The sequence below is a fragment of the Xyrauchen texanus genome, chromosome 23, assembly GCF_025860055.1.
Source record: "Xyrauchen texanus isolate HMW12.3.18 chromosome 23, RBS_HiC_50CHRs, whole genome shotgun sequence".
Lineage (NCBI taxonomy): Eukaryota > Metazoa > Chordata > Actinopteri > Cypriniformes > Catostomidae > Xyrauchen > Xyrauchen texanus.
The window spans coordinates 777,959-787,958 of NC_068298.1; positions in this window are offsets into that span (position 1 = coordinate 777,959).

Sequence of the window (10,000 nt, forward strand, 5' to 3'; positions counted from 1 at the left end):
CTCAGCTGTGATCTAAGTGTAAATGTTAGTGGATAAGAGAGGCAGTGTTTCACAAAGATCACTCATCGGCGAGAGAGAGAGAGAGAGAGAGAGAGTGAATATGTTGGAAAATTCTGGAGGAGGGTTTATTTGGATTTCACAGCAGAATCTCTTCAGTTTTTTTGGAAACATGCCGTGGAGCTCAAACGCTTGACACAAGCAGCAAAATAAACACTAATGAAATCATACACAGTCCAGTGAAGCGCCACAATCACTGAACATGAGTTCACTGGATTAAACTCTTTCATTTCACATTATCCTGGATTATTCCGTTCCTAAAAGCGTGAGAGAGAGTGTGTGTGTGTGTGTGAGAGTATGTGTGAGAGTCTGTGTGTGTGTGTGTGTGTGAGCGTGTGTGTGAGTGTCTGTGTGTGTGTGTGTATAGTGCGTGTGTGTGTGTATGTGTGTGAGTGTGTGTGTGAGTGCGTGTGTGAGAGTGTGTGTGTGTGCGTGTGTGTGTGAGAGTGTGTGTGTGTGTGTGTGAGCGTGTGTGTGAGTGTCTGTGTGTGTATAGTGTGTGTGTGTATGTGTGTGTGTGTGTGAGCGTGTGTGTGAGTGTCTGTGTGTGTGTGTATAGTGTGTGTATGTGTGTATGTGTGTGAGTGTGCGTGTGAGTGCGTGTGTGTGAGTGCGTGTGTGTGTGTGTGTGAGTGTCTGTGTGTGTGTGTGAGTGTGTGTGTGTGTATGAGTGTGTGTATGTGTGAGTATATGTGTGTGTGTGTATAGTGTGTGTGTGTGTGTATGTGTGTGAGTGTGCGTGTGAGTGCGTGTGTGTGAGTGCATGTGTGAGAGTGTGTGTGTGTGTGTGTCTGTGTGTGTGTGAGTGTGTGTGTGTGTGAGTGTGTGTGTGTGAGTGTGTGTGTGTGTGAGTGTGTGTATGTGTGAGCGTGTATTTATCACTTTGTGGGGACCAAATGTCCCCATAAGGATAGTAAAACCCGAAATTTTTGACCTTGTGGGGACATTTTGTCGGTCCCCATGAGGAAAACAGCTTATAAATCATACTAAATTATGTTTTTTGAAAATGTAAAAATGCAGAAAGTTTTCTGTGAGGGTTAGGTTTAGGGGTAGGGTTAGGTTTAGGGGATAGAATATAAAGTTTGTACAGTATAAAAACCATTATGTCTATGGAAAGTCCCCATAAAACATGGAAACACAACATGTGTGTGTGTGTGTGTGTGAGTGAGTGTGTATGTATGTGTCTGAGTGTGTGTGATTGTGTGAGTGTGTGTGTGTGAGTGTGTGTGTGTGAGTGTGTGTCTAAATGCAGTGTGGTCACTGGACTCATATTTCTTGGGCACTAGTTTGTTTCTTAAAGAGTTTTACATTGTCAATAATATTTTCCTGTGTGTCCAGTGAGTGACAGATTTACGAGAGATGATGTCATTGTGTTCAACAGTGGCATTCTGGGACTTACCATGACACATGAAAGTTACTATGACAACTAAAAGTTCAGCTGACGTTACACACACAGAGAGAACACAGATGCCCACAGCATTTCATAACAGAAACTTGATCACATCAGGTGTGTGTGTGTGTGTCAGAGTATGTGTGTGTGTGTGTGCGCATGTGTCAGAGTGTGTGTGTGTGTGTGTGTGCAGCAACTGTGATGTGGATCTGTTTAGAGCGAGATGACTTTTTTTTACACCTATAGGCCAATTAGCTTCCCTATATTATATCCAGAGACATTATGCCCATACGTATGCATTGGTTTAACGCCGTCTTATGTTGGTTATTTCTGGTAGTGGTGGTGGCGTAGTGGGCTAAAGCACTGAACTGGTAATCAGGAGGTTGCTGGTTCGATCCCCACAGTCACCACCATTGTGTCCTTGAGTAAGACACTTAACTCCAGGTTTCTGCGGGGGGATTGTCCCTGTAATAAGTGCTCTGTATAATATATTGGTACTCAGAAGGTTGCTGGTTTGATCCCCTCAGTCACCACAATTGTGTCCTTGAGTAAGACACTTAACTCCAGGTTGCTCCGGGGGGATTGTCCCTGTAATAAGTGCTCTGTATAATATATTGGTACTCAGAAGGTTGCTGGTTTGATCCCCTCAGTCACCACAATTGTGTCCTTGAGTAAGACACTTAACTCCAGGTTGCTCCGGGGGGATTGTCCCTGTAATAAGTGCACTGTATAATATATTGGTACTCAGAAGGTTGCTGGTTTGATCCCCACAGTCACCACCATTGTGTCCTTGAGTAAGACACTTAACTCCAGGTTGTTCCGGGGGGATTGTCCCAGTAATAAGTCCTCTGTATAATATATTGGTACTCAGAAGGTTGCTGGTTTGATCCCCACAGTCACCACCATTGTGTCCTTGAGTAAGACACTTAACTCCAGGTTGCTCCGGGGGGATTGTCCCTGTAATAAGTGCACTTTAAGTCGCTTTGGATAAAAGCGTCTGCCAAATGCATAAATGTGCTTTAACCCACTATGCCACCACCACTCCATATAATGGAGAGACTTAAAATGAGTTAAAGGATGAAAGCTTAACTAGGGGAAACAAAAAAGGAAGCATTCCAAAAATAGATTCCAAACAAAGGTACTCCTTGAGAGGCAGTCCAAAAGATAATCCAAACAAATCCAAAACAAAGAACAAATGTAAACTCAGGAAAGGCGGGCAGATGTCAAAGTGGTATTATTCCAAACTGAAAACTCTCCAAGGAAAAAAAAAATGGGTCACAAAGTGAGCAAAGAGCTAACTTTAACTGTTCAGAGTACATCAGAACTGAAAAGAGAACTACAGACAGGGCAGGGTCTAAATAGGGTGAACATGAAAGAGTAACTCATTACAGGTGTTATGAGTCATTTATTTAATTTAAGGGAATGGGGTGGTGAAACAAAGGAATATTAGGACAAAGGAATACCCCCCACTTCTAGGAACGGCTCCTGATGTTCCCAACAGCCTGGGAAAGATGATGACGACAGAAGTCCCTAAACAGGTTCTTGTCCAGGATGTGGCGAGAGGGGACCCAGGACTGTTCCTCTGGCCAATATGCTTCCCAATCAACCAGGAATTGCCGCCTTCTCCACACCAGGAGCCAGTTTGCATGCCTTGACCTTAAGGGGAAGGTCCTTGCTGGACAGCTAGATGCCCCGGACGTAGAGATAGTGCCTCCCTGCAATGACAGTTGGCATGTCATTGCAGATGCATTGAAGTCTTGAGGAGTGCCACTCTAGCTCTCTTCCACACTCTGTGGCACAGCTAAACTAGCTGTTGGGCAACTGGAACCCCACCTCAGACTCCTGCACAGAAACCATGGGAGACTGGTATCCATATTGACACTAAAAAGGAGACATACCCGTTGAAGAGTGCCTGAGGGTGTTGTGAATGAATTCTGCCCATATCAATTGTCTACTCCAGGATGTTGGGTTGGAAGAACCTAGACACCTCAATGTTGTCTCAATCTCTTGGTTTGTTCCCTCAGTCTGTCCATTCGAATGAGGGTGGGACCCAGATGTGGCTCCAATTAGCTGGCATAAGGCCTTCCAGAACCTGGATGCAAACTGAAGGCCCCGATCAGACACAACATACTGCAACCGAACAACATGCTGCAACAGAATCTCAGCAGTTTCTTGAGCTGAAGGAAGTTTTGGCAATGATATTAAATGGCAAGCCTTAGAAAATCTGTCCACCACTGCAAGAATGACACTATTACCCCGGGAGGAAGGTAGGCCAGTAACAAAGTCCATAGAGATGTGTGACCAGGGACGAGAGGGAATGGGAAGATGTTTTAAAAGACCTTGTGGAAGAGACCCGGAATCCTTGTGCCGGGCACAGACGGGACAGGCAGCAACAAAGGCTCTGGTGTCTTCATTAATGTCCCTAAACCCAACACAACCCCTAAACCCAACACATCCCCTAAACCTAACACAACCCCTAAACCCAACACATCCCCTAAACCCAACACAACCCCTAAACCCAACACCACCCCTAAACCCAACACATCCCCTAAACCCAACACAACCCCTAAACCCAACTCCTAAACCCAACCCAACTCCTAAACCCAACCCCTAAACCTAACCCAACCCCTAAACCCAACACAACCCCTAAACCTAACCCAACCCCTAAACCCAACACAACCCCTAAACCCAACTCCTAAACCCAACCCAACTCCTAAACCCAACACAACCCCTAAACCTAACCCAACCCCTAAACCCAACACAACCCCTAAACCTAACCCAACCCCTAAACCCAACCCCTAAACCCAACCCAAACCCCAACACAACCCCTAAACCCAACACAACCCCTAAACCTAACACAACCCCTAAACCCAACACAACCCCTAAACCTAACCCAACCCCTAAACCCAACACAACCCCTAAACCTAACCCAACCCCTAAACCCAACACAACCCCTAAACCCAACACATCCCCTAAACCTAACCCAAACCCCAACACAAACCCTAAACCCAACCCAACACAACCCTAAACCCAACACATCCCCTAAACCCAACCCCAAAACCCAACACAACCCCTAAACCCAACACATCCCATAAACCCGACACAACCCCTAAACCCAACACAATTCCTAAATCCGACACAACCCCTAAACCCGACTCAACCCCTAAACCCAACCCCAAAACAACCCCTAAACCCAACACAACCCCTAAACCCAACCCAAACCCAACACATCCCCTAAACCCAACCCCAAAACAACCCCTAAACCCAACACATCCCCTAAACCCAACACCACCCCTAAACCCTAAACCCAACACATCCCCTAAACCCAACACATCCCCTAAACCTAACACATCCCCTAAACCCAACACAACCCCTAAACCCAACACATCCCCTAAACCCAACACATCCCCTAAACCCAACACAACCCCTAAACCCAACACATCCCCTAAACCCAACACAACCCCTAAACCCTAAACCCAACACATCCCCTAAACCCAACACATCCCCTAAACCTAACACATCCCCTAAACCCAACACAACCCCTAAACCCAACACATCCCCTAAACCCTAAACCCAACACATCCCCTAAACCCAACACATCCCCTAAACCCAACCCCAAAACAACCCCTAAACCCAACACATCCCCTAAACCCAACACCACCCCTAAACCCTAAACCCAACACAACCCCTAAACCTAACCCTTACATAAAACTTTCTGCATTTTGATATTTTCAATAACACAGTTTAGTTTGTTTTTTAAGTGATTTGAATTATGGGAATTATGGGAACACTAGAAATGTCCTCTTAAACCACATTTATACCATAATACCAGTTTGTGACTGTGACGAGGAGGATTGTGAGGCAGGACATGAGGACACACGGCCGGCCCTGAATCGGACTATTCAGCAGGGAGGGGGATAATGACGAGCCGGAGGCGTCAGTTTGAGAGAGAGATAGAGACGCACGCGGCCGCACTGCATGTGCCTGTGTTTGTCTTATGTTTTATGTTGTTTTCAGTTCATTTATATCATTAAACCTTTATGTTAAATGTTCAGCCGGATCCTGCCTCCTCCTTGCCCGTCTCTTACCTGTTACAGTGACTAAAAATATGTCCTCGTAAACACCCCAAACCCGCTCACACACACACACCCCTCAGTTTAAAGCTCATTAACATGCTCCTTTTAATGACTGTTTCCATTTCAGTAAATGAAAGCAAACGTGTGAGTGCATGAAGTGGTACATTACACGCGTGTTTGCAATATGAACAAAGGATAATATTATGTATCTCTGTATGCAATCTGACACAAACAGAAAGTAAGACTGCACAATAGTTTTGCATATCATCATGGGAAATTTTTTATAATGTAAAATAAATCTGTCATCTATGCAGACAGATCATTAGAGATAATGTTAAAGGTGTGTGAACTTGCAAAAACGGTGTCAGACACTGTAATATGCTCTGGTCCCCTACCTGCTCGTCGTGGTGACGAGGTTTATAGTAGATTAGTGTCACTGAATGGCTGGATGTCTGAGTGGTGTCTGGAGAATAAAATAGGATTTATAGACAATTGGTTTTTGGGATAGACCTGACCTGCTAAAGAGAGACGGACTCCATCAAAAGCAACAACATGTTTGCTAGATCCAATACCAACTAAGCTTTTAAAAGAGGTATCTCCTGTAATCTCAGAACCTATTCTTAATATCATTAACTCCTCGCTATGCTTAGGACATGTCCCAAGAAACTTTAAAATGGCAGTTATCAAACCGCTTATTAAGAAGCCACAACTTGATCCTGGAGAACTGGCTAATTATAGACCGATTTCAAATCTCCCGTTTATGTCAAAAACACTAGAAAAGGCAGTATCCTCCCAAATATGTTCATTTCTACAGAGAAATAGTATATATGAAGAATTTCAGTCAGGATTTAGGCCTCATCACAGTACAGAGACTGCACTTATCAGAGTTACACATGACTCTTATCATCTGATCGCGGCTGCATTTCTCTTCTAGTGCTTTTAGATCTTAGTGCTGCATTCGACACGATAGATCACGACATTCTCTTGAATAGGCTGGAGAATTATGTTGCATCTGTGGAGTTGCATTAGCATGTTTTAGGTCATATTTATCAGACCACTACCACTTTGTCTATGTAAATGAGGAATTGACAAATCAAACAAAAGTATGGAGTGCCACAAGGATTGGTTTTAGGACCTCTGCTTTTCTCCTTATATACACCGATCAGCCACAACATTAAAACCAACTGCCTAATAATCTGTAGGTACTCAAATACTCAAACCATCTTATCTGGAACTAACAACCTTGGCATGGTCCAACTCACTGAGATCAAAATTTTTAAAATCCCGCCAATACGCGAATGAAGCGATTTTGCGTGTTTTGGTCATGCCATTCACTTCATTCGGGCTGTCTATTTGCATCTTTGCAATGACTTTGTATGCTATGCATCGCGAAACGCTCGCTTCACGTTGTATGTGAACGCACCATTATTCTTCTGTCGCTAGCTCTTTAGCCATTTGGCTAATTCTGGCACATTTACAGTCATGTGCATCGCCCCTGTAAATACAAAATAAACTAAATAAACAAATCACGAGTCAAGGCGCCGTATCGATAACCTTTCCAAGTACTTTGATGCCGTTAACTGCATTAGTGAAATAAAGAGTGACTCGATCAGACCGTCGTTGTGTTCCCTGTTCTGTGATCACATCATATATCGTAATAGATTGAGTCATGTGCTCTCAGAAGAGAAGCGTTTATAGATATGTCTTGAAAGTGCCGAGAGAATCGGCTGCTCGGGTGGAAGTGGGAAGATCGATCCATCAGCGAGGAATGGTGGAAGATTGATCAACCAGAGGAAAACTGGAAGTTATGCTTCATGTTTCTCTGAGCATTTAATGCGCCTCACTCCGAAGACAGACAGGAAACGACAGAAAGTTTACTGTATGTGTGTCTGAGAGAGAGAGACAGACAGACAGGTTTCCACTGCAGTCAGTGATGAATGCGGCTCTGTTTGTGTGTGTGTGTGTGTGTGTATAATGCAGCCTAATGTGTGTGTGTGTGTGTATAATGCAGCCTAATGTGTGTGTGTGTGTGTGTGTGTAATGCAGACTAATGTGTGTGTGTGTGTGTGCAATGCAGCCTAATGTGTGTGTGTGTGTGTGTGTAATGCAGCCTAATGTGTGTGTAATGCAGCCTAATGTGTGTGTGTATGTAATGCAGACTAATGTGTGTGTGTGTGCAATGCAGCCTAATGTGTGTGTGTGTGTGTAATGCAGCCTCGTGTGTGTGTGTGTGTGTGTGTGTGTCAAATGCAGCCTAATGTATGTGCGTGTGTGTGTAATGCAGCCTAATGTGTGTGTGTGTGTAATGCAGCCTAATGTGTGTGTGTGTGTAATGCAGCCTAACGTGTGTGTGTGTGTAATGCAGCCTAATGTGTGTGTGTGTGTAATGCAGCCTAATGTGTGTGTGTGTGTAATGCAGCCTAATGTGTGTGTGTGTGTAATGCAGCCTAATGTGTGTGTGTGTGTAATGCAGCCTAATGTGTGTGTGTGTGTAATGCAGCCTAATGTGTGTGTGTGTGTAATGCAGCCTAATGTGTGTGTGTGTGTAATGCAGCCTAATGTGTGTGTGTGAGTGTGTGTGTGTAATGCAGCCTAATGTGTGTGTGTGTGTATAATGCAGCCTAATGCGTGTGTGTGTGTAATGCAGCCTAATGTGTGTGTGTGTGTAATGCAGCCTAATGTGTGTGTGTGAGTGTGTGTGTGTAATGCAGCCTAATGTGTGTGTGTGTGTATAATGCAGCCTAATGCGTGTGTGTGTGTAATGCAGCCTAACGTGTGTGTGTGATGCAGCCTAATGTGTGTGTGTGTGTAATGCAGCCTAATGTGTGTGTGTGAGTGTGTGTGTGTAATGCAGCCTAATGTGTGTGTGTGTGTATAATGCAGCCTAATGCGTGTGTGTGTGTAATGCAGCCTAACGTGTGTGTGTGATGCAGCCTAACGTGTGTGTGTGTGTGTGTGTGTGTGTGAGTGTGTGAGTGAGTGAGTGTGTGAGTGTGTATTTATCACTTTGTGGGGACCAAATGTCCCCATAAGGATAGTAAAACCCGAAATGTTTGACCTTGTGGGGACATTTTGTCGGTCCCCATGAGGAAAACAGCTTATAAATCATACTAAATTATGTTTTTTGAAAATGTAAAAATGCAGAAAGTTTTCTGTGAGGGTTAGGTTTAGGGGTAGGGTTAGGTTTAGGGGATAGAATATAAAGTTTGTACAGTATAAAAACCATTATGTCTATGGAAAGTCCCCATAAAACATGGAAACACTACATGTGTGTGTGAGTATAATGCAGCCTAATGTGTGTGTGTGTGTGATTTAGAGATGGCACATGAGTAGATGCAAAAACTTCAGCGAGCAGTTTTAATAAGTCTATAAATCCTGGACTAATGTGCCCTGATGAATCTACTGCGTGCACAATGGAGACACGGTGGAGTGTGTGTGTGTGTGAGTGAGAGTGTGTGTGTGTGAGTGAGAGTATGTGTGTGTGTTCATTTGCATGAGTTTTAGTGTTGTGTGTTTGTAAAGTGATTGGTGGCCTGTGTGGTAAATTCGCCATGTTAGTTTAGATTGGCAAAGAAGCAGCGCAGGTTTAACTCACACACACACACACTGACACACACACACACACACACACACACACACACACACCACACACACACACACACACACTTCCTGGCAGCAGTGGGACTTGAGTTCCTGTCCAAGTTAAACACATATCAAATAAACATCTCAGTGTAAATATATTAAAAGTGTTCCATTAAATATTAGTGTGATATACAGCAGTTATTAAGAGCTTAATGAATAGAGTTACATTCACACACACTGCGCTCATTATCATAAAATCTGCCGTCGTCTCAGGAGGCCTGTTTCAGCCGAACCAAACCTTCAGTTTAACGACAGGGTCAGACACAGCCGTTTAATGGCTTGAAGAGCCGGAGAACGGTCAACAGTATATAATCATACCAGCAATATATAGTACAGTAGAATCACCAGTGAATCGGCAGATTATCAGTTCATAAACACTGACTTTCACTGTTATCTCATGACATGAACACTGTTACTATAGTGCACGACTCCTCTGAACATTTGCATCACATCATCAACTACATTTACAAGCTTGTTGGAGTGTGATCGGATTGTGCGGTCGCTCGACTGATCGAGTGTTGTGATGTAAAGCAGCGGGTACGAGTATACGTGTGAGACGAATCTGTTATGCTGCGTTCACACCGGACGCGAATAGCGCGTCAGGCGCGAGTGATTTCAATGTTAAGTCAATGCAAAGACGCGTTACGTGCGTAAAAAATTCCTGCGGCGCGGTAGACGCAAATACGCCTCGTTCGCGCAAATGGTGCATTTTGTGCATTCACGCGTTTGACGCGAATTCGCGTCTGCCACCCGAGTTGAAAAATCTGAACTTTGGCGTCAATTCGCGCCGCGTTAACCAATCAGGAGCCTAGCTGCCTGCTGTCACTCAGGAGGT